The sequence below is a fragment of the Sturnus vulgaris genome, chromosome 2 (assembly GCF_052056855.1).
Source record: "Sturnus vulgaris isolate bStuVul1 chromosome 2, bStuVul1.hap1, whole genome shotgun sequence".
Lineage (NCBI taxonomy): Eukaryota > Metazoa > Chordata > Aves > Passeriformes > Sturnidae > Sturnus > Sturnus vulgaris.
The window spans coordinates 18,575,650-18,603,283 of record NC_142244.1 but is presented as its reverse complement, the minus strand read 5'-3'; the positions used below and the strand labels follow the sequence as shown (position 1 = coordinate 18,603,283).

At 39.1% G+C, this 27,634-nt stretch overlaps 2 long non-coding RNA genes across 2 annotated transcripts in view; both read right to left on the bottom strand.

The window, feature by feature from the left end:
• The window catches only part of LOC148224642 (uncharacterized), a 435,112-nt gene that overhangs the window by 24,171 nt on the left and 383,307 nt on the right, over positions 1-27,634 (bottom strand). Inside the window, exons 6-7 of the long non-coding RNA XR_015800733.1 lie at positions 13,046-13,109; positions 299-1,706 (exon numbers count right to left, since the gene is read on the bottom strand). This is a non-coding gene — a long non-coding RNA (uncharacterized LOC148224642). The remainder of the gene's footprint in view (positions 1-298; positions 1,707-13,045; positions 13,110-27,634) is intronic.
• On the bottom strand, positions 17,907-25,968 carry LOC148224644 (uncharacterized). Its single transcript, XR_015800752.1, has 3 exons — positions 25,879-25,968; positions 25,621-25,789; positions 17,907-18,967 (listed from the first exon to the last, which is right to left on the bottom strand). It is a non-coding gene; the product is annotated as an uncharacterized LOC148224644 (long non-coding RNA).

The following is a 27,634-nucleotide window of genomic DNA, read 5'->3' as shown; positions in this document are numbered from 1 at the left end:
GACATAAAAATAATCTGTATAATATGGGCCAACAGGGTTTCATTCAGCTGTCCTTTTTTCACTGTACAGAATAGGGTGATAGGATGAGATCTATCAGAATTGGCTATCATTTATTAGCAGGTAAGCATCCCAAAACTTTTGAAATAAATAGTAGACTAAGTCAAATAATATATCTTAGTGGTTCTATTGGTTTGTCATGCTGATCTGATGGTTTGTGTTCTCTGTAGAAAGCAGAATAATGTGCTAAAGAATACAGAGGAAAACAGAATTAACTCTAAATTTGTGGGCTGAATTTTACCTGCATGAAGGACAATTGATCCCACCACATTTGCCAGGCCAAGACTGCAAGAAGATTTCTCCAAGAAGCACGAGCTCATAGCAGGAAGGACAGAAGCTGCATGGAAGCTCTGATCAACACAAAAAAAAAAAGGCAAATCTGCCAAAAATGCAGTTCAGCCTTTAGTTCTGACCTGACAAAAAAAGCTCCTCACTGCAGACTGTTCTGCTGATGGGGCCAAAATGTAATTTTGAAATGAAGAGAAGGACTGGTGGAGTGATGGTGAAGCTCCTCGGCTTCATGCCACCCCAGTTTGATGGATTCAATTTCAAATAGACACTTCCATTATTCAACAGAGGGATAAAACCTTGCTGCTCCCCGAGCACAGGCACTCCATCAATGCTCCTGTTTCCTGGAAGCACCAGCCTCACTTAACACAGTGTAATTGCACATTGTAAAACCACAGCTGGGCCTCCAGTGGAGTCATCTGAGAACAATTTACCAGTAACATGAGAATAATTCTCCCAGCTCTGTCTTGTGTTAATGGTTGTAGGTCACAGTGGTGTGGGTGCCAGCATTGTCCAACAAGAGCACCAAGGGGGTCAGAGGTTCCCAGGAAAAAAAAAAAAATCCCTATTTTACACTGCTTTCCCCTTTTTCCTCCCTTTTGCCTGCTTTTGCAAGTGCTTTGAAAAAAGCAGAGGGTGTCATTGCTGTCAAGGCATTTTGATGTTTCACTTTTCCATTTTTCTCTGTTGTATAGAACACATTTTTCAGGTGGGTCTGTTAAGCGAGGTTCCAATAGGCACACCACATTTTACACCCTTTTTCTCCCTTTTCTTGAACCATGAGGATGCAAGCTCTGCAAAGGCCAAAACTGCTCTGAAAATGGTATTTTGTGGCCTCTTAAGCTACAGCTCTTTCCAAAAGTGGAAAAAAAAAAAAGTCAAAGAGTATCTGATCTGCAGTTATCAACATGCCAAGGTCAATTTAAACTAGAGAACTCCAAGTTTTAATCCCATATATTCTCCAAATGGCTATGAAGTCACAAGGCAGAAACCCTTTGCTTGTAATAAGGGCAGGATTAGATTTTAACTCACCTGTCCTAGATCCTCATTCCCTCCTGCAGGTTAGAAGCCAGATTTTCCACAATATTCTCTTTTATAACCAGCACTTTTTTCAGCATTTTTGCTGCTGTTTGGTGTAGATAGTTTCAGTACTCAACACCAAGAGCAATAAAAGAACAAATTTCCTCAAAGAGCAGAGCTCCTCTGGTAAGGCTCTTCCTGAGCTGTGTGGTCTTAAGGTCACAAATTCTGATTTGGCTCCCCGGGGTGCCTCAGTATGGCTTTATAGAAAGATACAGCAAACCCCACCTTTGTTTCATCATGCAGCATGAACAGCAGCTCTCATACCTTTAGGACATCACCTGGAAAACATTTAGGATTAACCAGGAAATCTGTGACAAGTTCTCAACACCAGCTGTATTCTCAAGAACACATGAGCATTGGCTGGCTCTGCTGTGACATGGGCACAAAATACAAATTCAGATAGTTGCCACCAAAGAATTTATTCTGCCTTCAACATACAAAACACAGTCCCAGGAAAGAATAAGAAAGTGTAAAAATGGCAGCATTTGTAGTAGATCTGGACTGAAACAAATTTGAGGTTAACAGGTGAATGAATGGATGGAAATGGGATATGACTACACTGGTTCCCCTATATATTTTATTTCCCTACATTAGAATGTGCATTCAAACTATGTTAGATAGCTCCCTGAAAAGAGGAGATACACCGTGGAGGAAAAATTATTAATTTAAGATAAATGAATCACACTGTGAGGTAAGTCTTCTAAAATCTCACTCTAACAAATAAATGTGCTACAATCAGCTTTCTACTTAATTCTTAATAGACAGTAGGAATTCCATACTGAAATCAAATATTTGACTCAATTTTACTGCTGTCAGAAAACATAAAACACCTTCCCCCAGGCTCTTTTGAAATAAAAACCAGCAGGAGAAGGAAGTTTACTGTATTTTTCAGTAGCATGAAGAAATAGCACATGTTTCTTGGTGGGAATTGTGAAATGCAAATGTGTGAGCAATATTATTTGTACAGGTAGCTCAAGCCAGCTCCTCTTACTTTTTAGTATGCTGTCATTATTTTCCCTTTATCTCTGCAACCTTATCTTCAGGAACTGAAAACAGAGAAAATAAATTTCCTGTTCTACCTCTCGAAGAGTGCTCAGCTGGTCAATTTTCACCAGGACACACCAACCAGGAGCAGATAGGGTGGACCAAGCATCTCCCAGTCACATTTCTTCAAAGCAGTGCTTTGCACAATGCTCTAAACATGGTAGAGAAATCCTTTCTTTTCTTGAGTGTTGAAGTATTGGCATTTGTCACCCTGAAAGATACTTTTCTCATTGCCCCATGTAGAGGAAAAGGTTCTGTTTTTAACATGCCTTAAAATCACAGGATGCATAAACAACATGAAAATCCTCCCCCCCTTTTAAACATATGGTGCCCATGGTTGTCCAGAAGTACGGATTTTGAAAGTGGCAGAAATGCAGAAACTTGATTACAAAGCAGGAATTATGGGGATTATTCAGCATCGTGTAGCACACTATCCAGGTATTTCTTCAAAAGCAAAAAATCCTGGAAAAAGTCTCAGGAAAAGGCAGGCTGGAAACACTTCAATAAAGCACACCGTGTAGAAGAAGTGGCTCATACTGGGTAAAATGCATCTGTGGGCAAATTTGCCTTCATAATAGCAGGGAGCACTTCAAAAAGCATAATTGGGACGTGAGAGATGCAATAAGCCTTGCACTGCCATTGCATGCAGGGACCAGCTCCACTCATCCTACACAGCTTGATCACAGGAGCGTGGAGAGGAACTCCTTTGCAGCTTAATATGAATCTCCCAGCAAATATCGAGCAGCAAAATGCTATTTTCTCTTTAATGGAAGGCAGTTCAAAGAAATGGCTCAGAAAACAGACAAAGCAGCCCACTTGGAGAAAGGCATTTGCTGCAGCACGAGATCACAGGCAAACAAAACTGCAGTGACTCTGCACCTCTCACTGATCTCTAAAATTCACCCTCAGACTTAAAAATAGATCCCAGCAGAAAGGAGGGTTTGTACAATTTTTTCCACCTTAGAAGGCACAGTTGGACAAAAGGCTCTGTAATACACCTCAGTGTGCTAATTGAATTTAAATGTACTCAGAGAAGGGGACAGGATCACACAGAAATCTGCACTCCTGTGCTTTTATGGGTGGATTTTTTTTTTTTGGTTTTTTATCTTCAAATTCCACTATTCAGCATGGTTTTTTTATAAGGGAGGTAATATAAATTATATCTATGGTCCTATAAATGATCTTAGTACAAAGGCTATTTGATCATTCCTTCTCTGTGTATTTGCACACAAAATGATGGCATGGAAAAAAATGAGGAAAAAAATTTTCTGGCTCCACTAAAATCCAGAAGCTAATTTTATGACATCTTTAACAAATACAGAAATTTGGGCCATGAGAAGGAGGGAAAGATATAAGAAAGAAAAATAAATTTCTCGTACATGGCAGCAGAAGTTACCCAAGCCCAGAACATCCTGCTGAAATAGACAATGCTAACAGGGAAAATCTCCTCAGTTCAGGTGGTTTAAATTAAATCAAGATCAGAATTTTTAGTGATTTATTAAGAGATCATAAATAACTGGCAATCTGTGACCTGGATGTTCAGGGTCTATACCAGCAGTAGAAGAGATTCAGCACAACCCTGGACACCTGTAAAATGTTAATAATCACATGCAGATGTCCCACACCTTCCCATGACACCTCCAAGGCACACAAACCCCAAAGCCCTCCCCAAATACCTGGCTCCAAACAAGCTCCATGTTGTTTTGTGGCTCCTTCTCCATTTGTCCCAGATGTTTTCTAAAGTTTCTTTTTAATCCCCAGTTACTCTTCATTCAAGCTGATGGCTATATTCCTCAGCTTCTCCACCAGTTTTGGGCAGCTTTTGGGGTGTTTCAGTCCCTGGGTTTATGACCACTTTTCTAGCTTTGCAGCTCATGTTATCCAAGCCATCCAACCAAGAGAGGAAATGACAAATTTTTGGAAGCAGCATGTCACCCTTGAGCCCCTTGGAAAATAATTTTGACATTTCAGTCCAGCTCAACTCAGCAGCAGCACCTCAGCTTTCCATTTGTGTCAATCAGAGGCCCTCTTAAACAGGCAAACTCCTTACAATTAGGCTCAAGCAACTATCCCAAAAGCCAGAGCGTGCTATGCTGTGTGATTTGCTCCAAAAAGCATTTTTCTGTGCACCAGGATGAGCAGCAATCCTGAGAGCTTAATATATATAACCTGATATAAAGGCAGCTACAAACATATTCAGCATTTACGTTGTGGTAACAAAAATGTCAGTTAAATTGGAGCTGTGGAAAAATAAATAAATGGGTGCATGACACAAATTATTGCTTTTACAATTAGATTTTGAATCTTCTATTATGTCTATCCCTTAAAAATAGTGCATTTTAAAAATTATTTTGGTGAGGAAAGAAATGTATGCAGTTTATTTATTAAAAGATTTTTTTATAAGAGTCACTTCATACTGTAGCAGTCAAAACATTGTACCTAGATGCATTTCTCCATAAGTATTGTATTTTGGTTAAAGATTTGGATTGTGCTGAAATTTATTGTAAAATCCCTCACAATATCCATTGTTTATGTATCAAAATAACAGCTGTCTTTCTAATGGTTCTAAGGCAAGTCAGATTGGAGATTGGGGTTTTTTTAAGATTTAGTTGATTCTATAATTTTCATCAATTTCAAGTTTTGTTTTAAGGAAAATGATATAAAGCATTCTAAATTTTAATGTAACCAAGTGACGGATTTCACAAAATTTGCATTAGAGATGCTGGGGGTTTTGGCCCTCATTCTCTTGAATTATTCACCATAACTGAAGAATAAAGCAGAAGAGCTGAGATTGGGCACTTTTTTCCTCACACCTCATTTATGACACACTGCAATCATGCAACAAAACCAAGGTACTGCCTTTTCTGCCCACCTGGAAGTGGTTATGGCATCATGACTTAAATATTCTCAAAAGATCCAGTAATATTTACTTCTACTTCATCCTGACTTTTCAAGGCTCATACACTCTAACTTCAAAACCAATAGAATAAAACGGATAAGTGATAGGTAATTAATTATTGGGGCACCAGAGTTTCACTGTATTTATCTTTGATCTCACTAGTTTCTATTACAGTGGTATTTTCCCCCTATAAAACAGGCAGAAAATTCAGGCTTATACATTTGGTAAAAGGAGAAAAAGCTACACATAAGACCTTGCTTTTACCCACATTAATATTTATGCATGCACTTAATCCTCCTCACCTGAGTGCAATTAAGGACTTGCATACGCCTTAGCAGAACTGGGGCCAAAATAATTACAGTTTACACAAGACTGTGACAGGGAAATATTTCATTACCACAATTAATCTTTTAGAGCATTACGAAATGGCCAATTTCTCAGAATAAAGCAGAATATTTGTTGCTAATCAAACATAAAGTTTATGTAATGGTAATAGATGACATTTAATAGTACAGGAATATATAATATTTAACAGCTCCATAATCTATGGTAATTTTTATTTCACTAATATTTTTTGCAAATGGGAGAGAAAGAATGAGAAAGCCTTCCCTTAATAGTATCAGAGACACTTGGGTTACATTTTTACATTAGGTGGCACTAATTCCCTATTAACTGGAATTAATGTAATATGCAAAAACCACTTCAATTTCATGGTGTTAATGTATAACTTTAGAGCTGTTACACGTACAAACCATACAGTACAGCACTAAATGCAGGCTTGTCTGTACCTTACACAAGGTATAATAACCTTCAGATGTTCTTCAGCACCAAACCAGTCACATCACTTTTAGAGGTGTTGGACAATTTTAGAACCCTGGCCCAGCCTCAGATATCCAGCACATGTCAGCTGCCATCATAAGGAATTGGTGTTAAATCAGATAATTAACCAGTCTCCAGGGGGATAGGCAGCAGAAAACGATTGCCAAGAGACCTGAGCATTTGCATTCGATTAGAAAGGAGCTTTTTTTTTTTTTTTTTTTTTTTTGTACCAAAATTGCCTATTAATTAAAATATAGAAAATGATGTAGAGAGCAAAGTGGCACAGGAGCAGATGTAAAACCTCAGCATGCTTTACTACAGACTCTACTGGTTTGTGGTCCAATTGCCTTTTTTAGTGCAGCACAGACCCTGCCAAGCCCAGTCCCAGAGCCTGGGGAACAAACCTTTTAATTCCAAAGAGCTCACACCGGGGTGGGAGGAAGGGGGAAACAAGAGACAATTGTTTGAAAAGATGCAGGAGGAGATGCACACAGGTAATGCAACACAGGCAAAATGAGGCTGATGGCACTGATGGAATCAAAGCCCTGAGACTGCTGGACCTGCAGCCCCATCCCGTTGTTGTTGTGTATATAATATGATATTAATATCATATCATATTAATATCATGTTAATAACCAAAAAGAAAATCCAATTCACCGTGTGCCTTCCATGGGGCGTCGTGTTCCAGTGCACAGTGTTTGCCATTGGTAACTGCTGGGTTAATTGCTCAGGACAGCCACAAGTCCTCCTTGCCAGCACCAATAATTGACACAATTATTGTGGGGGCAGGTTCTCAAAGGAAAGCTTTTTTTAATGGATTAGTGAATCAGGAGTGAGAAGTCTCCAGAAGGAGCAATGAATTAGCAGTGGATACAGATCAGGGGAAATGGCTTTTCTGGAAGGTGGGAGTACATCTCGGAGAACATGCAAAATTAATTAGAAGTTAGAAAAATTATGAAGGAAAGAGAATGTGCATTTTCTTTTTGTCAAGATCCATGCAAAGATAATCCTAAAGAAAAACAGAAAAAACAATCAAAGTAAATTCCTTGATTTCATTTCAACGTTTAAAAGCAATTGTGATTAATTTATTGTTACAATTTTGCTCAGTTTTACAGAGCAAAGAACATCCCCCAGAGAAGCTTAGCTCCCTGCTGGGGATAGTAGTTGGACCACATGGATATGTTCCACAGAATTCTTCTTTTCTCTTAATTTTTAATAATTTTCTTATCCATTTCCTGTGCAATTTCAAGGAGTATTTAATTTGCTGATGTGTAGATAGATCTTTTTACGGTATATTAGAAACTCTGTGGGTGACAACTACATTTACAGAGTTAGATTTTAGACCTACAGTGATTTCCATCTTAAATTTCTTAACCAGAAAGAAAATTGTCTAGCATTATTCCCAAAAAACTTATACAAAACAAGTATGTTCAATTGTTTTCCAAGAATTTCCTGGGTGATTTTTGAGAATTTTGTGGTAAAATTAACCATGACATCATTAGCAGGTTCCCTTCCCAAAGATAAACTCATACAGATTTAAGCAAGTTTACCCTACAAAATTAAGGCAGTGCAATGCAGAGTGAGGAATAAAACCAAAATTATATTTGAAGTGCTTGGAGACTGAAAATATTTGATGTCAAATAAAATATGGCATAACCAGTCCTTCCTGAGGATTGGTACTGATTTTTTGCCTTTAAAGGCTTGGTCAACCTAAACCTTGCACTCTTTAGGTGAAACTCACTTCTTTTGGGGTCTGGTGGGAGCAAGACCCAAATCAAAGCACTTTTTTTTTTTCTTGTTTGTGCTTTAGTACCACTTAAAATTTAATTTAATATCTATACTGAAGTGCCAGAACAATAAAGGGGTGTTTTATTTTCACAGTTGGTATTTTTAAGTGAGCTGCTCATTGTCATGGAAATGATTTCGTGTGGCTGGCCTAAGGAAAGGAAAAATTGGGGCAGGCTGGGAGGGGGCTGTGACAAGACATTCTATTCAGCTTTTTGCAAATTAAGGGTAAACCTAAACCAAAAGCCTAGATCTGAAATTTAGGTTCTCTTTAAATTCCAAAGCTTTGAAGAACAGCTAAAAATTCCCATATAAATCATTTTAAATTCTCCTTGGGGTGTTATAGAACTCTGCTGGTCCCTCCAGGTGAGATCTTACCTGGAGTGTGAGAGCTGAACTCTGAGGTGCCTGTGGCTGCTGAGCCAAGCAAGAATTTCAGCAGTGGAACATTCCCAGCCCCACAGCTGTGGGAACACCACTTTGGAAACTGCTGGGTGCACTCCCTGCAGCTTTTGTGGCCTTTGATTTCCAATAAAAAGAAAGAGGAACAGGGATTCAGCAGAGCCGTGACATTAACAAATGTCGTAGTATAAAGTCTACAGTGTTAAAAAGTAGAAAATGTTTCAGAATCAATGAAAAAGCAACAACGTCCCTTTCAATTTTCTTACTCTTCATTTTTGCTGGAAAGCAGAAAAGTAGATTATTGTAATGATTAAGACACTGGCCCTCGACTCACACTCAATTCCCTGCTCCCGCATGCTTTTCTCACCATTTCAGCAGCAGAAAGGGCACAGAAGTGGATGATAATGTACTGGCAGAGTGACATTAAGGAAAATTAGATTTCTGTACAGTGGGAAAAACGAGTATGAAAAGCACTTGTAGTGACTGGCCATTTTGCACTCACAGCTGGGGTGATGTCTGGTGATCGTTCAGAGCTGAACAAAGCCCTGTATAGAGAAATATTCAGCATTTCTGCATCCACACTTCATGATTCCTGTCCTCAGGAACGAGGATCACACAATAGCTTCTACGTGATGCACTTATGCCCCAAAACACAAATTCTTAGGTTGCCCTGTCCTAATTCCCTCACTGCTGAGCCTCCAGGGTGCCTGAAGAGCTGTCCTCAGCAAGTGGGGATCGGCTGTGACTCAAATTCTTCTCCTGCTCTACGAGGAGAAGGGAGGATGGGACAGAGGAAGAACCCAGCACTGAACACACAAAACACAATAATACACATGAATATTACACTTGAACCACTGCTGCTGACCTGAAAACACAGACTTTCAAGGACTCAAACTGGACCCAAATTTTGTGTTGCAACTGTGCTGAAAGCCAGCTGGAATTTGAATGCCACTCCAGATATGAAAATTCATTTTGCTGGAGACGTGCCAATATATTATTATTATTTTTATTATGAAGATACTTGTATATATTGTTCTAGAAGGCAGGAAAAGTATTTTCAGATCCCAAGGCAAACACAATGTTTGCTTCTCTGCTGTTATTTGATCTCTTTCCCTTTCCATGTGTCATCTCTCCCTTTTCCTTCCTCTCTCCTCCTTACACTGGCCGAGTGATGGAAGTTAATGAGATAAGGGAAGGTCTCTGGCCTCCCTTAATGCTGTCAGAGTTTGCAGAGCTGCCCCAGTGCCCTCCAGTTCTGGCAGCTCTGATGCTTTGTGAGGGGGATGCTGTGCTACAAAGGTCTCTACTGCTGCATGAAAATTCAGTGTCCAGCTCACCTTTGGATTCCCAGCAGTGCTGATCTCACAGCAGCATCTGAACCAGCCTCACGAGCCAAACCTCCAAAAAATGAGCACATCCAACCCCAGAGCCCCCTCCCAATGCCCACAGGGCAAAAAGCACAGAACCAACACGGCCCCACGGTGTTGTTTTAAAATCCGTGGGGGCAGAGCAGCTCATTCCTCATCTTCTCCTGCTGGGGATTTCTCCTGTAGGGAGCAGCAGATCTGAATATTGATTAAATGTTTGTGTTTGGAGAGGAACACCACTGAGGAGTGCAGCTTCACCTTATTACAGCTACAGCAAATGCAGCAGCCCCTGCCTTTCCTGCAGCCTAGCAGTGCCAAATCAATATTCTCCTGTCACAGATCACACTGATAGGCTTAGCAACAACATTTTTTTTATTATTAGTTCTTGCTTTTAGTCTCTCTGAGGGATGGAAATTATATGTGTGCAACAATCTGGACAGTATCAGCCTTGAATAAAAAATTTCTGCTCTCTGTCCTTATTTAATGCATGAAGGTTTTTTTTATATTTGTGTCCATGTTTCAGGATAGCTCTGGTGAGCTGAGCTACTGGTTAAATTTATTTTTGGAGTAATAATATGGCTAAGAGTTATGAGAATAGCTAAGAGCTGTGGCAGCTAAGAGATGTGTTGTGTCCTAGAAAAAACAAAATATCTGGGGCCTGCACCCTCTTATCACAGAGTGCCCTCTACTTACTGATTTAGGTGGGGACATGAAGGATTTTCTCTGGGTTTCTGGGTCTCATATGCTGAGGGAAGTGGACCCATAAAAGGTGCAGCACTTATGCATTTCCAAGTGCATAAAAATGCAGGTATATTTACTTTAAAGTGTAGTGAAAGATGATATATCTTGAATTGCCATTATATCACCAAGGAAACAGATATATTCATCACTTCCTGGAGTGTCTGCAAGGCCTATACAAATGTTGGGAGGGGCACCATTTTTCTGGTTCAAATACAAATATATCTGAGGGGGATTCATGTATAAGAGCAATTACATACTGCACACCATTTCAGGAAAATGTGTTTTAACAGAATAAAAGAAGGAAAAAAGCTGTAAAGTAATTGAAACTACAAAGGTAATGCAGGCAGGGAGAAATGAATTACCCAGTTTGGAACCTGAGCAGGGCAGCTCTGATTAAGAGGACTCCCTGGTGAAACCTGCTGTGGGAAAGTTAATCAGGGCTAGGGGTAGGATCTGGGTGTGCCATGCTCTGGCAGCCCAAAATATCCAACCTGAATTTCAGGGATAAGCTGCAGCACCGATTTTGGCTGTGAAGGTGGAGGGAATGACACCACTAATTAATTATCCATAAATTCCACTTCCTACAAATATGATGGGTGTCCCTTATCAGTTCTACTAAGAAGGTAAAGGCTGACTTGGCTTGGAAATCAGGATGAGATCATAACTCGAGGAGATGTGACAGCAGGTTGTCATTTTATGTATTTTTCATACGCTTTTGGCTCCTTCTTCAGCCTGTGCTCATCACTGCCAATACAACTACATCAGTTGTTGAAAGAATAAGAGTGTCTCTTTATAAGGTTGGCTACATTTCCCTTATACTGCTGTGGTGTCTCTGGAACATTGGATATTTGTTGCATTTTAATTATGGACATAATCTCTAAACCACATCTCAGACAAACAGTCTTGAAATACTATCCCAAAAATGCAACTTTCCCAAAAGAAACTGATAAGAGTCTGTGTGTGTGTTTGTATGTTTGTGTGCTCTTTTCTGCTTTCTGCTGAAAGGGTAGAAACTTACTTCCTACCCCAGCAAAAAGGGTAAAGCCAAGGAGTGATTTTTTGTTTTGATGGGATTTATCCCCTCCAAACAAGCAGGTGAAAAAAGGCAGTTCAAATGAAGTGGCAACCTCTTGGCTCTTTCCAATTAGGATGGCTCTGCTGAGATGCTGTGCTCCCTTCCAAGGCTCTGAGAGGAAGATGCTCACAAGAAGAGCAAGGATAAATCCTGTTTTCCCTTCAGGGCATGAGCACTCACACCAGACCCAGGGCCAGGTAATTGCTGCCACAGTTCCTGTGGCCAAGGATCTGGAAAAGGATGTGCTTTGAAAGAAAAGAAATCTCTTCATGGCTGGGTCTGAAATAGAAGTGCTGTGTCCTTCTACTGCAACAGCACAATCTTGTGCAGCAAGTGTGCCCAAAAAAAAACCCCAAAAAACCACAAAGCCCAAAGCATTCATACAAAACCTCAGTTAATTTTCCATGAATGATGAATGTACCCAGTGATGTCATCACAAAATTTGTTAAAATATGAGTGCAAATTGAGACTCTGGTAAGGAGGGCTAGGCAAGATGAAACACAAGGGAATTAGGGGGTTGCTATGGGGGTCCAGGCTGTAGAGAATATTGGTTTTAAAATATTGCCTATCCTGCAGAAAACACAGCAAGATGACAGCAACAATAACCTTTCAGTGGAAGGTCTTTCCCAAACCCAAATTTTTACTTTTGTCTGACTTAATTTCTTCTAAGAGAAAGTATAAGTGGACTTCCTTGGGAAGACACAGGGACATCAGCTCTCTGGCTGAGATATTTGTAAAAAACAGACCAAAGCAGAGGGAAGAGCTGCATGAGATGGAAAATGGCAGAAAACAAGAAAGCAATAAAATAGGCTTTGTGACCATCAGGATGAATAACTCACCCCTCCACCCACAACTGAGGGGCAATGACTTCAGGGTCATCTGTGCCAAGGGGAACAATTAATTCCCATGAATAAAAACATTAATGAAGACATAAAATAACAAGTACAACCCTGTCAAATTCTGTATTAAAACATAAATGCCATGTGTTCCACCAAGCTTGAAGCTTAAGTTCGTAGTCTTTTATCCAGTCTATCCCAATAATGTCAAAATGATGGGAAATACTATTTTTTCCTTCTCTGTGTTATAGTTCACATACATCTACAATCCTGTAGTAAATTACAGCTGGAGGAAATGGAGTAAGAAATCACCTCTCAGTCTCTCTGACATTATAAAGTACATTCAGCAGGGAGACTAACACATACACACACAAAAAAAATCTTAAACCCAAAAAGCATCTAAAAGCTATCCATATTTTTTTTCAGGAAAAATATTTTGTTAGAAGAAAAATATGTCAGCAAGATAGTGTAAGGTAAGAAAATATTTAATTAATTGCTTATTCTGTTATGAAGACTTGGCAACAACAAAAAAAAATAATCTGAAGTTTAATATATGAGGGTTTTTTAGTTTTTAGGCAGCCTTTATTTCACCCTCCCCCCTAGACTTGTGATATTGCTGTTTTTCTGCACAAACACTTTTCAACCTTACCTCAGGGGTGCTGTGCTGGTACTCCCAGATTTGAGAGGAAAGTAAAGACAGTTTAAAAAAAACCCTAAAAAATAAAACAAATAGTAATACCAGTCAAGAGAAGGTCAGGAGAGGGGCAAGAGGAATGATAGAGATGTACATTAAACCTGTGTTTTAATCTTTGGAATGTGAACATGTTAGTGAGGCACATTTGCATACAAAGAAAGCAAATTTGGTTTCACTTGCAAAATCACTTCAGTTTTAGCTTTTAATTGACAGCCTGTGGAACAGCCTTGGGACCAACACCAACCTTGCTTGCCAATGATCTTTTCTCCTTACACAGAGCAGAAAGAGCTGCTTAAACCAGCAGCTGCTGTGATGCAGCTTCACCAAAGGCACACAAAAATTTGCCTTGCCCGGTTTGTCTGTGAGTGTGAAAGAATTCCCCACCTTGTGCACCCTAAGAAGGATACACTGGATTTTACATTGGTGGGCTGGAAAATATTTGCTGGGAAAGCAGTGTCCCCTGCTCCCCTTTCCTTGCAACTGGAACTTTACCTGTTTACACATCTCTTCAAGACACAGCTGCAAAGAAATTTCTCCTGGTGCAGCTCCCTGGTTTTGGCACAGATTTCCTCTTTCATTTTGTGAATGAAAGTTTAGGAGGGGGTAGCAGGTATGGCCTTTTCCCTCATGGCTGTAATCCAAGGGAATGGCCCCGAGAATGTTCCCATATAAAATACCAAATTTCAATGGACCCTCTTGTTTCCAGAAGGAAGATGTCTCTCCACCAGGCTGTTCCATCTCCACTGCCTCGACCTTTGTCTGCAGGAAAAGGTTTCCTGCCAAGGCCCTTCCTTGGGATGAGATCTCCTACATAATTAGAGCTGACACCACTGTGAGTTTAAGAAACAAATATTAGAATCGCAGAGGGACCTGACACATTAATGGACATTAAAATTATTTAAAATAGTGGTGGGCAGACTGGGTAAATTCCATGTTAGTCAGTGGCAAGACACTGGCAAATTTTGAAGTCAGTGGGAATATTGCATTTTTTCTTTACTTTTCCCCAAGAAGTTATGATTTCTTTACTTCTGAAGGAAATTTCTTATTTTTGCCATTTAATAAAAATGTTTCATTAGAAAAGCAATTTTAGTTGGTACCATATTGAACTGTAATTAAAGATTTACAATCCTATTAAAAGGTAATGCTGTAGTTAATCCTTAATAATAAGACATTTCATAAAAGTTCAGTGTTACACACAAAGCTGAGCAGTTGATGCCTCCTGCAAAATATTTGTTGGATTTTCCAAGAGTCAGCAGAGTGCACTGCTGCAGCTCTCCTTCAAATAATCTATACAATGTGTATCACTGTGGATGTGGTTCAGGAAACTCTAAATATTCCTGGTTTTTTGTGACCTATATATTTATGCCAGCGCCTAAGGCATACATTTTTCCATCTTGATTTTTGCAGGATTAGCACACAGACAACCCAACTTCATGTCATACATCTTTGTTGGGGGGACAGAATCATCAGATTACCACACAGTGACTCGTTTTGTTGTAGAATGAATGGAATTATAGCATTCAAAATAAGAAGGAGATGAAATCAATTCTAATATAATATATGAACTAGGAAAAAAAAAAGACCCCTACAACATTCTGTAAAAATAGTAGAGTTGTAACTTTAGTTAATTTAAATGAGAGAACTAAATTTATCACAAGCCTTACACTGAACAACAATAAGTGTTTCTGTTATCATATTTCACATACCATTGAATTTGTTAGAAATTCCGTGATGCAAGGCAAATTATGGATGTGACTGAAATTTGCTGAATTATCTATTTACACACATTCTTAGGAAAAAACAAAACAACTCTGTGGGCCATATGTGAAACCAAAACACCTCATTTTTTTTTTTTTTTTTTTCTATGCAAAGCACCTTTTTCTCTTCAGATGATGCAATGTTGGCTCAATTCTGCTTTAAGAACTGTTGTTGAAATTCAGCCTAAACCTCAAGCAATGTCAAAGCTAAAAAACTTCCACATAAGTGGTTGATGCAAATATTGCAGATTATTTTTAACTGCAACTGGTTATGAAAAGTTTTTTTTGACCATTATTCTACAAAGAACAAGCCCTTAGAGTGCAGAAAGGGAAGGAGCTGTTGCATTTTGTTCAGCTCCAGAAAAGGTGATGAACCAAAGCCAGTGCTAAATTGTGGCAGTAACAAAATATTTGAGCTTACTTTTATGTAACATCTTTCTTAACTTTTTCCTGTGCTTCGGGACACCTCATGCTCATCAAATAATTCATAAACCACTTCTGTCTCTTTGCATTTCTGCTGTAAATGCAGTGGTCAGTGTGACTTTTCTGCCTGCAGCCCTTCCTGGGTTTAGGGAGCTGAGGAAGTTTCTTGCTTATCCATCCCAAATGTAGCCAAAGCAGCCACGGGAACACAAGGAGCATTTGCACTGGTTTTTCTCCCTAAAAAAAGCTCCCATTCTCTGCACCCATCCCTTGAGGACTCTGTGCTTTAGGATGAGAAAACAGAAGTGCTAGCACGCTTCATCCACCTCAGGAAGCGAGGCAAGAAGGGAAATGAGATTTTCCAGGATTACCTAAGGGGAATTTTAGACTCGGTGTCCATTCTGTTTTATCCACACAGGTAGAGCACAATGTGCTGCTTGGTTCATTTCCCTCCTGAGCCTCAGTCCAGCCATTTTGCCCTGAGGTAAGAGAGAGGAGAGATTGCTCCCTGGCAGTGTTTCATCTCACACAGTGGGACACAGGAGCTGAGAGTCACTTAAAAACAAATGGATGCTGCTGTAGGGGCCATACAAATAAGGAGTCTGCCTAGGAACTCAAATGGTTGGGGGTTTTTCCAGCTTACACTCATTGTTTGCTGTCTCTTCTGAGCAAATGTGACACTAAAGTGGTATCTTAACAGCACTGAGGAATGTTGCTGACAGCCCCAGCGTGGTATTTCCTTCATCCTCTGGAATATGATTTCCAGAGAGATGCAATGCTGCTCTGAAGCAAGAGGAGGTGCAGCAGGTTTAATTTTTTTTGTGAGAGGGACTCTGCTCTGCACCTGCTGTACCCAGCCAAGGCACTCCTGTCCCAGCAGAGCTGCCCACATTGCCTTGGACACTGTGGGAAAGAGAAAAGGTATAAAACTCTCAGAAAGCTGAGTGAAAGCAAATCTCAGGATGGGGAAATGCAAGAATGTTGAAGATGCAAGGACAAGAAACAATAGGGCTGTGAGCTGTGTAGAGCTAGGGCTCAGGAAAATATGTTAAGCAAGAAAGTAGAAATAGGTAACTTTAATAATGAAGCTTTATCCATTTTTTAAGCTATTCCAAGCAAGCATTGTTCAAAGCAAGAGGTACATGCAGCTTTATTAATTGGCCTAAACAAATGCTTTTAATATTATGCTATTGGCTAGAAAGTTGTTAAAAGACTTTTTAACAAAGAGAACTTGGTCTGCTGTGCTAACAGCTGAAGCTGCTCCATCTCCTGTGCTTGACTCTGTAAAATGAGGCTGATTGTCATGGAATAAAGTTCTGAGTCAGCTGCTCCAGCAGTCCTGTCCCATTGTTTGTGCACATAGATATATGTAAATATAAAATAAGAGAAAAAACATCCCAGGCAAGCCCAACAAGATGGCATTTACCTGCAGTAAAAACAGGCTTAGCACAGGTGAGTCAATGCCAAACTAAGTATATTTTATAAGGAAATTATGCAATTACTCCAGTCTCAGTTTTTCCTCAGAAGCTGGATTTCTCTCCTTATCTACAGTAACTTTTTAGTCATTTTAAGTTTGCTTCCTCCTTAGCTGTGGAAAGCAATGTTTTCTTCTGAGGTGTTCAAGCACTGCTTGATGATTCTCCCAAGAACAATTTGGAAAGGCAAACCAGATCTAATTAGCATTTTAACTTAAGATAATTGGTCCAGAGCAAAGGCCTGCCATGATATTTGTCAGTTTAAAGATTATTACACTTTCTCAAGCTCCTTAAAAACGGCCCTCCCCAAAAATTGCTGCACCAGTTGTGTCAAAATTGTCTCAGAATTCAGGTGGATACTCATGCAGATAAAACAGTATTTAAAATATGACATCTCCTGAACATAAGATTGCTATTTACACCTTAACTTGCAGTAAATAGGAACTTTTTCATAAAGCCTTGTCTCCATCTCAAACCATCTCTAAAACAAAGGCCCAAGATGTGTCTTCAGAGAGAAATAAAAAAAAAACCCAAAAAACAATTTTTCAAGCATTTTTTTCAGCTTGGTTAATTCTTCTGTTTTCATTTCCACAGTGCACAAATGCCCACCTAATTCACTTGTGAAACATTAAAATCTTAGTCCACGGGAACGAGGTTATCATCTGAAATTCCATCACAGCTTCTGACATATTAATGCAAGCTAATTGTTTCCCACGTGAAAGAATAATTCCTTTTGATTAATTTAAATTATTGTTTTCCATTTATTTATGTATGCTTATCTACTATTATTATAAAACAAAAGTAAAATTACATTTCCTGTAAGTCCTTTGGTTTTGTCTCTTTTCTTAGTGGCTTGATTATATGTCTTTTTATTGTTTTTAATGGAAAAATATCAGTATGCCCATCTATGACCAGAACTGCACTCTGTATCATAGTACCATTAGAATATAATATAGGTAGATATAGATATCTCATATATTGATTATTGAATTATCCTGGTTTGTGGAGGTTTTGGAAATCCTCCTCAGTCTTCTCTTTTATGCAATTTTCAAGCGTTGCCAACTCAACACTCCATTTTCCACAGCCCTTAAATATTATGACAACACTGGGAGTCACTTTCTGAATAGAAAATATTTGCAATAATGAAATGCTGGCAATTGATTCCCATTTAGATAGTTTTTTATTACATTTTTTAATATTAAAATCTCTTTAAGCTTGAGATGAAAAGAATGTTTCAAAATTCCAATCTGTTAATCATCTTGTTTTTGCAATGCAGAAACCATCAGACCACTCCCTTGATACTAAACACATTTAATTTAGCTGTGGATATAATTTTATTAAAAAAAAAAAAAATCCACAGTCAAAATATTACTTTTCTAAACTCACAAAATAAAGTGACTTTATAAATCACCCAGAGCTACTGAACAAGTAACATTGGAAATGCCCTCTCAAAATTTATCAGTCCATGCTGCCTAATAAATAAGAGATTACCTACTTGAATAGAAATTTCAGGTTTGCTTGTTCTGGTTGAGGTTAGGAAATGGCTGACCCCAGTTTCTCATTAGCAACCAGTTCAGAGTTCAGGTAAAAGAATCAGCCAAAAGTTGAAATATTCACCACAGAACCTGGAATAATTATTTTTCCGAAAAAAAATAATTTTCTTGAAGGAGTTTCATTTTCTGCTTTTCTGGTTTTTTTGTTTTTTTTTTTTTTTTTTTTTTTGAGTTTTTTTAACTCCTTCTCTCTCTAATCTGAGTAGCAACTAAAACCCTTTGAAGTAAAATAAAAACAGGGAAGAAATAAGACATTTCAACAGAGATTGAACAGGAAACACTTTTGATGATTACACTTGAAGGAAAATTCCTTATACCTTAATTATATGAACAACATTTGTAAAATATCACTAAGGATAAAAAATAAAGTGACCTATTTAAGTACAGGATTATCAATAGTATGGGTGGTATTAGCTTGTGGTCCCAGATCTCTCCCAGGTTGAATATTAGGTGAATAACTTGATTTTCCAGGACACACTGACATGTCCACACCTCTGTACCTACAACTGAGCACCTTGGATTGGATTTGAACCAATTACTCCAAAAGCAAATGATCAATCCTCGATTCCATCAGTAATTATAATCTTGGTTTAATATTTGGAAATTTCAACAAATTTCCTTCTCAAATTCTTCCAGATTCTGGCCTCTTGTCCGTTAGCACCTCAAGAACTGTTGTAGATTAAAAAAAAAAAAGTTAGATTTTACATAGACAGGGTTCATCTAAATAAAACTTATTGAAGTCTTTTAAATTCTTTCTGAAACAGGTGATTAATTTATTAACATACAGCAAAAAGCATTTTCCTGCATGGTCATCATGCAACATCACATTCTCCACTTATAAGTACAGGGATTCCATTTGAATAAAACATTTTTTTAATTAAATGGGAAAATATTGAAATATATTAATCAAAGAACATGGAAGGGTTAATTTTTATTTGTTTTTAATTTGAAAATCAGAACGAGGTCTTAGGGAATCATGTTTTAGTACGCTGCACACTTTAAAAAGTTTCATGGACTCAGTGAGAGATATCTCACAAAGAATAAAGATTCTCAATTCGGGGGGCAGCTTAGAAAAATCTTATTATCGATCATTTTTAGGAAAAGGAAGACAAGAATAAATCTGCAGCAACTTCTACCTAAAGTGAATAACCACTTTACAGCTTGTCCTGAAACAAGACATTTTCAAGTTGATTCAGACTGACTTGTCTCATGTTTAATGTCCCTCCTCATGCTATTGATAAGGTGACAATATCCTTGACTGCTCACATCCATCACAGCTGGGGATGTGCTGAGCAGCCCTGGCTCTGTTTGAAATCATCACTGAGAGGCAAAGTCTCTCAAAGTGTGAAATGTCTCTTTTATCATCAAGCTGGGGGTGGGGATTTACTGTCTCCTTGCTTAATAAGCAAATCAATGGCCTTAAAACATCCCAAAAATCCTGAAGCAGAGCAGAGACCCTCTTGCTGTTTCCATCCTCTATAAACAGTGGCTCAGCTGCACTTAGAGCTTCCAGCAACGCTTTTCCTGTTGAAAGGAATTAAGATGAATGTGTCTTTACAAACAGACCGTGAGGATCTGTTTGCAGAAAGGGCGAGGGACTTTTAGATAGGGAAGTAACAGCAGAAACCATCAATTCTAGAAAATGTTACTAATTGACATGAACTGGTGCTCAGCCAAGGCCATGTTAAATTCCTGAACTTGGGGAAAAAGAACAAAGGCTTCATAGAATTATAAACAGTGTGTTGTTATAAAAGAGAGAGAAAAAAAGGGGTGCATATTAGAGGGGGGCATAGAGTAAGCAATTTGGGAAGTCTGTACCTTCTGAGCACCCTCAGCCAGTGGGGAAAGAAGGTGATGCAGCTGGGAAATTAGGATTAAAAGGGGGGGTCCATCCCCCCAGAATTCGAGAGACCCCATGGGAAATGCTCCATGGCCTCTCCCTTTATTCAGATAAAGTTCCAGGACTCCTCTGTCTCCTTTTTGGACACGAACCTCTGGGGCTGAATTTCTCTGCACACTGCCATGAAAGGGATGTTGAATGCTCAGCTTCACACGCCACACAGATTCCTGATTTGCAGACAATGATGGGCAGAGCTTGCCTGTGATCTGAACAACCTACCCGATGCTCATTCCCTGCCACAGCAGCCTTAAAAACCAAGGGAAGGGAGACACATTTCCCAAGGCTAAATCCATTTTCCGTGTCTGATCCTCCTGCTTTGTCCCAGATTCCCAGCAGAGCAGCCCTCCTGGATGAGCAGCCTCTCATCCCTTCTGACACTTCCATACAGCTCCACCAGATAAGAGTGGCAGGGCAACCCGTGTGCTGTCAGCCCAGGCCTGATATTCCCTGAGATGGATGCATTCCCACTTGGAATCCTCCAGCACTGCTCAGAAATACTGTCCCTGGGAAAAGACAAGAGCCCTGGCAGAGTTCCTCTGTTTCCAAATTACAGGGTAAATTAAAAAGATGATTATTAATATTTAATTGAGAGTAACTGGGCATCCAAAAGAGAATGAAATAGGATGCAAGGTAGAATTAATAATGTACTGGAAATAAGGAGTGAAATGAATTGCCTATAAGGAGATAGAAGCTTGAAAATAAGGTCTACAATTCTTGTTCAATAACGTTAATGAAAATTATTAACGTTGATGAAAACGGCCATCGTGTCAAGCAGTTACTCCTGGGTAATTATTTTTTCCTTCAGCCACCCTCTTTCCCATTTTATCTGTAAGCTTTCAAGCCTCCTGGCAGGATTGAGGCACACAGTTCAACTTGTGCCCAGCCTGTGAACTCCATGGAAGTGTCACCACGCTGCTGGGGTCATGGCACTTCATTTGGAAGCTGTTGAGACTTGATTCTGGCAGTGTTACTTCAAAATGGGTTAAACTAGAGGTGAGGAAAGTCTTTAGGGTGTTGGGGTTTTTTTTAGCTAAGACAAGACACAGTTCATAACACTGAGTAATGTTAAAAGCTGTATTTTCAAGGAGAATAACCCAGCTTTGTCATAGAACAGAAAGGTGGAAGAAGAGTTTTGACCTGCATGGGCTCTGTAGAGGAAGAAGAAAACTCAATATTAACTCCTGCCATGTTACCTCAGTGATTTTTGTGGCAGCAAACTACCCATAAAGTAAAAATGAATACAAAATGCTCTAAATATCTCAACGTCCTCAGCTGGTTTCCTTTTAATAAATATATGATGAATTTAAACCTTTTGGAACATGTAATGCGATTCTCCACTGCTGACTTGATGAAATTACATTCTCCATTTTCAGAAGAGAAAGAGACAATTTGCCAACACTGAGGGCATGATATTATTATTACTACATAACAGTAATAAAAAGTGCTTTGTTTTCTGAGGCTTGAAGTACTGGACTGAACTGAGGTAATCAGGTTTTCTTTAGCTGCCCCAAGAACTGAGAATCTTTATCCTTTCTGAGGTTCCTCTCACCAAGTCCATGAAGCTTTTTAATGTGTTGCTTGTTTCTTCCTTTTCCAGGGCTTGCTACAGGTGTTTCTTCTTTCTTTTCCTTTTCCCCCTCCTATTCACTCCCAAGGTCTTAGATCTCTGATAGGTTTTATTTTGTACATATGACACTTGTGCCTAATTTCCAGTCTTGGATTTCAGAGAAGTGCAGCACCAGCTTGTACTTTCAAAATAAATACAGTGGCAGCCAGCCACTGTAATCAAATGAATATTTTTACTAGCTGGGTACATTACAATTCAGCTCTAGAACATTTCCCTCATTGAACTTGAGAATTGGTTGGAGCTGAATATATGAAACTGTTAAAAGCCCATTTCAATAAAACATTGGCAGGGGTCCCAAGCCAAAGCCCAGGGATGTCAATGAGAGACATTTTCTTGGCTTTAGTGCACTGCATGGTTGGCTTTAGAGAAACAGAGTTTTTTTGCAATTATATTAAAGCAATTCTGGGCTAGTCATTTGCTTTTCGATAAAATCAGTCTTCCATGGCCTGTAACAAAGCTCACAGGTGAGTGCATGACCACCCACAGGTTGCAAGAGAAAACAAAAGCAACATGTCAGGCTAATAATGAGCAAAGTGAAATACATGTCACAATTCATTAAAGATCCATTACTTAGAAAGTAAAAAAAGAAGTTGAAAAAAATAAAAAGCAACAAAAAAAAGCAGTAAAAAGATTGCATGTCAGGAGGTATTTCCAGAGTACAAAGCAGCTCTGCAGAAGAGGATTTGGGGTCCTGGTGCACACCAAGCTGCCCTGAGGCAGCAGTGACCCTGGGTGAGAGTATAGGACAAGATGAGCTGCAGAGGTCCCTGCCAACCTCAGCCATTATGTAATGTATATTCTGTAATATTGCTGGTCTCCAAAAGACCTATTTCAGATCTGCATTTTTCCTCAAGCACCCATAAAGATTCTTTAGATGCTTTCCAGATCACCACGCTTTTTCCTGCTGTGTGAATGCAAGTCTTGAATGCAGTGAAGAGAGATCTCAGAGCAGCAGAGGAGCCCCCATACCAAACCCCACTGTATGTGAACAGGCTCAGTAAAGCCAAAAATCATGGTCATAAAAACCTTTGCATATGAACTGCTTATCAGTGAAGTTATTTGGGAAACTTGAAGGAGATCATTGTCACTTTGCCAGCTGGTTAAGCGAAGCAAATGTCCCTAACTGTCTTGGAAATGATGCCCACTGAGATAATGAAGGGAATCAGACCAATCATTTGTTACCACAAAAAAGGGTAGGTTTCATAAGCCCAAAAGCTTTTGTTATCCCTGTTTCTTTCACACAGGCAAACATACAAAGGAATATATAACAAATTTGTATAGCTACATGATGATTCCATAATGTCTTTTTAATGTCTTCTGCAGGAGATCAAATCTTTATGAGGCTTCAAGAAATCGATCACTGTCATGTAAATCAATCTGCCACGGAAATGGTCTCACTTCTCTTTATATTTCTACATTGTTTACCACTTCATCCAACACATTCCTGCCCCCAAGGCCAGTCAGAAGTGTGATAGGAAGAGCAAGAAATTACTTATTCCTTAAAACTCCCATTGCTTGAGAAAATGATTTGCTCTTTCTGTGTTAAGTTGTATCAGAGTGTTGTCATTTTAAACTTATCTCACTACTTATAGTGAGTGTAAAGGCAGATGGAACATGAAATATGATTTTGAATCTGACACTAAAGGGCTATCACAAATTCCTTTTGAAAAATGACTCCTTGTTTACAGTACTGAAAGGTGCAGACACATGCAAATTTGCATGTGGACATAATGTTTTAAGTTGCTTATATGATCATCTACAGTTCCTTCTCAGAGCCAAACACTGAAAACTATTTCCTTCTCTTTCAAAAAAGGAAAGCACTAAAAAATAGACTTTAAGTTCTCAGGTGCTCAAGACTGTTGTGTTTTTAGAGCAAAGCAACATTTGCAAAAGTTGTATATAAAGTTTTAAGAATTGACTTGCAATGACTCTTGGCTCTAACGTTCCTGAGTATTGCACCCACCCCAAACACACTACGCTGAAATTTTTGCAGTGTGGTACAAACTGGATGGGCATTATTTATACACACACACACACCCACCATCAGCTTCCTCACCCCCAGAGTTTACTCAGCTCAGGGAAGAGAACATGGCAGCTGTGTCATGTAGTGAAACTGCACATGCAGATTTGAACACAGATCTCAGCTTCAATAGAAATATTTCAGTTTGCTCGTTTGGCCCCTCTTGATGAGCTCTAAGAAGAACTGAAGACCTCTTCTCCTTTCCCTTGGCTTCCTGCCCAACAAATTCTGCTCACTCACAGCCCTGAGGACAGCTCTTGATTGTGTTTTGATGTTTCTTTTACTGTATTGACCATGTGGCAGCCAAAACATGGATTTGTGTTCTCATTTTTCCCCTGCACTCCTTCCACTCAATCAAGCAGGCACACAAGCTTCTACCCAACAGGAGAATGCTTTTAAGCCATGCTGGTCCTCCTGGGATCAGTGTCATAGGAAATCTCTTTTTTCTGTACAAAACACAATTAGCTGACTGCTAAGACTCGCCTTTTCTTTCCTCTTGTTTTGTTTTGCTTCTCCCCACCCTCAGAATATAACAGCCATATTGAGCCTTCTCATGGAAATTACAAAATGTTATTAAAAAAAAATTTCTTCTGTGGCAGCTCCTTCCATCCTGTGAAATATTTAGTGAGAATCATGTAAAGTACTGGATTTTTTTATTTGGAGTAAGTTGCTGGGGATGATTTTTTTCATAAGGTGCAAATGTCCATCTGAGTTATCATCAGGTGACATCACTTCTGCAGAAACAACAGACCCAAAGATGACTTCAAAACACTTCTCATCCTATTTTTTTATACATGGGGCACACACAAAATTAGATTGAAGTTTGCCTTTGGTCCCTTACACAGCACTGCAATCCCACACTGCCTTACATTTTTAGCACCAGTTATGAAACTTAAACTCTTAAGAGTGTATCAACAGAATTACTTGCACTCCATAAAGACTTCATTGTCCTGCCCTTGCTTTAGCTCATTTTCCTCTCCATGTTTAGAACCATTTGTAATATACACCAGCCTCTATCAAAAGCCCTCCCAGCACCTGCCTTTCCTTCTGGGGATCCCATTAACCAGAGAGTGCCCCTGGTGACATCCATTTGGATGGAGGGACAGCTGGCATGGGCTGGAGCTGAGCTATCTCTATCAAGCACTGGCTATATCAATTTTCAGCTCTACTACTGGTTTCCAGAGTGACCTTGACCAAAAGCACTCAATCTTTTGGTTTCTCAGTTCTCTATCTGGACAAATTAATCCCATTTTCTGTTCCTGTACTTTGATATCAATGTTTTGAGGCAGGTTAAATGTAGTGTAAAAAAGTCGCAGCTGTCAGGGCCTTTATTACTTGGGTGCTGCTAACTTTGCAAAATCCGATTTTCACTCTGACTTACACCAGTTTTGGAAGCAGAACTGGAAGGATTCAGTCTAACTCATGGTTCTGCAGTCTGCTTATCAGGAGGCATTTATGCATGGCTCATTACTGGGAAGACTGTTAGATATATTTGCATACAGAATGCTTCTAATAGGTATTTATTCGGGGTTTCCTAGTGGATCTTTACTGAAACAGAGACGAGTGCCCATTTCAGGCATAGCTGGGAGCACAGAGCACTGAGGCAGGCACTGAGAAGCAGCTCAGCAGCAGCACCCACCACCACAGCACAAGCTGGCTGCCTGTACACACTGGGATATGCTGAAACAGCAACAATTTGGGACATCCCCACCAGAAAATCCAGACTGGTGAAGCTGGTGAAGAGGCAACAACATCATGACCCACAGATAATCTACCTGGAGTGCCTAAGCAATGCTCTTCATTTAAACGGGGAGGGAGAATATGAGGAGTCTCATATCTGGTCCTAAACCTAGGACCAGATCCAGCTTTGTATTTTGCAGGATTTCCTTTTGCACATCATTCAAACTCATTTGTGCAGACCTTTCTTCCCGGGTGTAGGTTCCTCTGAGAAAAACACCAGAAACCAACGATCAGTGTGGTATTTTGCAACTGAGGCTCCTCAGTGAAAAATTAGTGATAAAATCAGCACATACTTATCCCTGCTGCATCTGCCAAGCTCAGCATCGAGTCCATTCAGTTCCTGAAGGTTTCTTAAGGAATCCAGATTCCCATGGTTTATACCCTGTGGTGAAAGTGGGAATGCAGCTACTATGACAACACATTTTATCCACAGGAAGAACTTCTTCTACCTTTTTATAAGCTGGTTAAAATGGGAAGAAACACCTCTAAGATATGACTCACGTTGATTCAATTAAAAACATTAAGATCAATCTTTTTATAAGGTAATGTATTAGTTTAGATAAAAAATGTGCAGGTGAGGAAGAAAGATGATTTTTTTTTTTCCTCTGGGTAACAACTACTAAGTACCTGAAAAACTAAAGCAAAAAATGCCTCTTTATCCAGAAAGGGAAATAATTTGCTATTAGTTTCATCAGATAATATGGATGCAGCAGACCTTTCCTCCCAACTTTTTAATTATACAAAACTCGTGATGTGTGATCTGGGGAATGATCTCAAATTCTACTGAGTGCAGGTAAATTTTGGGTCACAAGTTACATTTTGAGTCCCCAGTAAGGGAGTCAAAATGAATATTGTGTAATTAAAAAAAAAAAAAAAAAAGTAGACTTGTTAAAAATACAAGAGTTTGGAAAAAGGGATCTGCTAGAGATAAGTTTGGCAGTCTCTGTCCATTTGGATTTTGGTGTAAATGGTGAATGATGTAGTGTCACTTCCCTGTGGACATTTTCACAATGGGCAGCTGGACATTGAGGTAATGGTACCTGGGTGAGGCCAGAACTGCACAGACCAGAGGATGAAACAGGCTAAACCAAGCCAAAACTCCAGGTAATTCTGTTTCCAAATCTACAAATTGCTGCTGAGTGCCTTCCTAAGGGACATCCATCAATGTCAAATTCCTATGGCAAGGCAACAGGTGGCCTCCCAGTGATAGAAGAGCTCTAAATAAAAAATAAGGCACCAGACCTCTTCAACAAAGTAGAGGATTCTCTTTTTTGTTTTGTTTTTGTTTGCTTGTTTATATAATTTTTAAAGATGCCAGTGTAAATAAGGTAGGTCTGATTTAGATTTTTTTATTTTTTTGCCCTTGTTTTACATGTATACAAAATATACACAGAAATATCAATGCCCTCACATTATATATCTTCACTGAATGTATTTTTTATGGAAGTCCCTCAAACAACTGCACCTTAAGCAGAGCCTCTGCATTGCACATTTCACTCTCAGGTGCTGAGATAAGAGAAAAATAAAAGCAACTAAAACTGTTTTTATGATAAGCATTAGATACCAAATTAAACTATCAGAATTTCTTTTCTACAAGAGCTAGAACAGCAACTTGTTTGAAATATTACAGCAGCTGCAGTTGGTTAAAGGAGAGACACAGTACCTTGTATTTGTACAATCTGGTATTAATTACCCAATATAGAAATAAGGGGTTTAAATTAACCACGATTAACAAATTTCTCTCAGGCTGCTTTTTGTCAGAATTCAACAAGCTTAAAACACAACAATTGTCTACTTTTTTCTGGTCTTTTTTCTTTTTTTTTTCCAAATCCAATGCACTGTAACAACCATAATTCTTAAATAACAACTGCATTCCTAAAACTAAAATGAGGAATGTAGGTGCCTGAGCTATTTGGTTTTGTATTAAATAAGAGCCATTTTCCAATCTTTTGAGTTATGGAATAAAAGAATCCAAACCAAAGCAAGTAATAAAATACTGTGTCCCTTTTTCCAACTGCTTTAGCACCAATATTAGGAAGTCCATTTCCA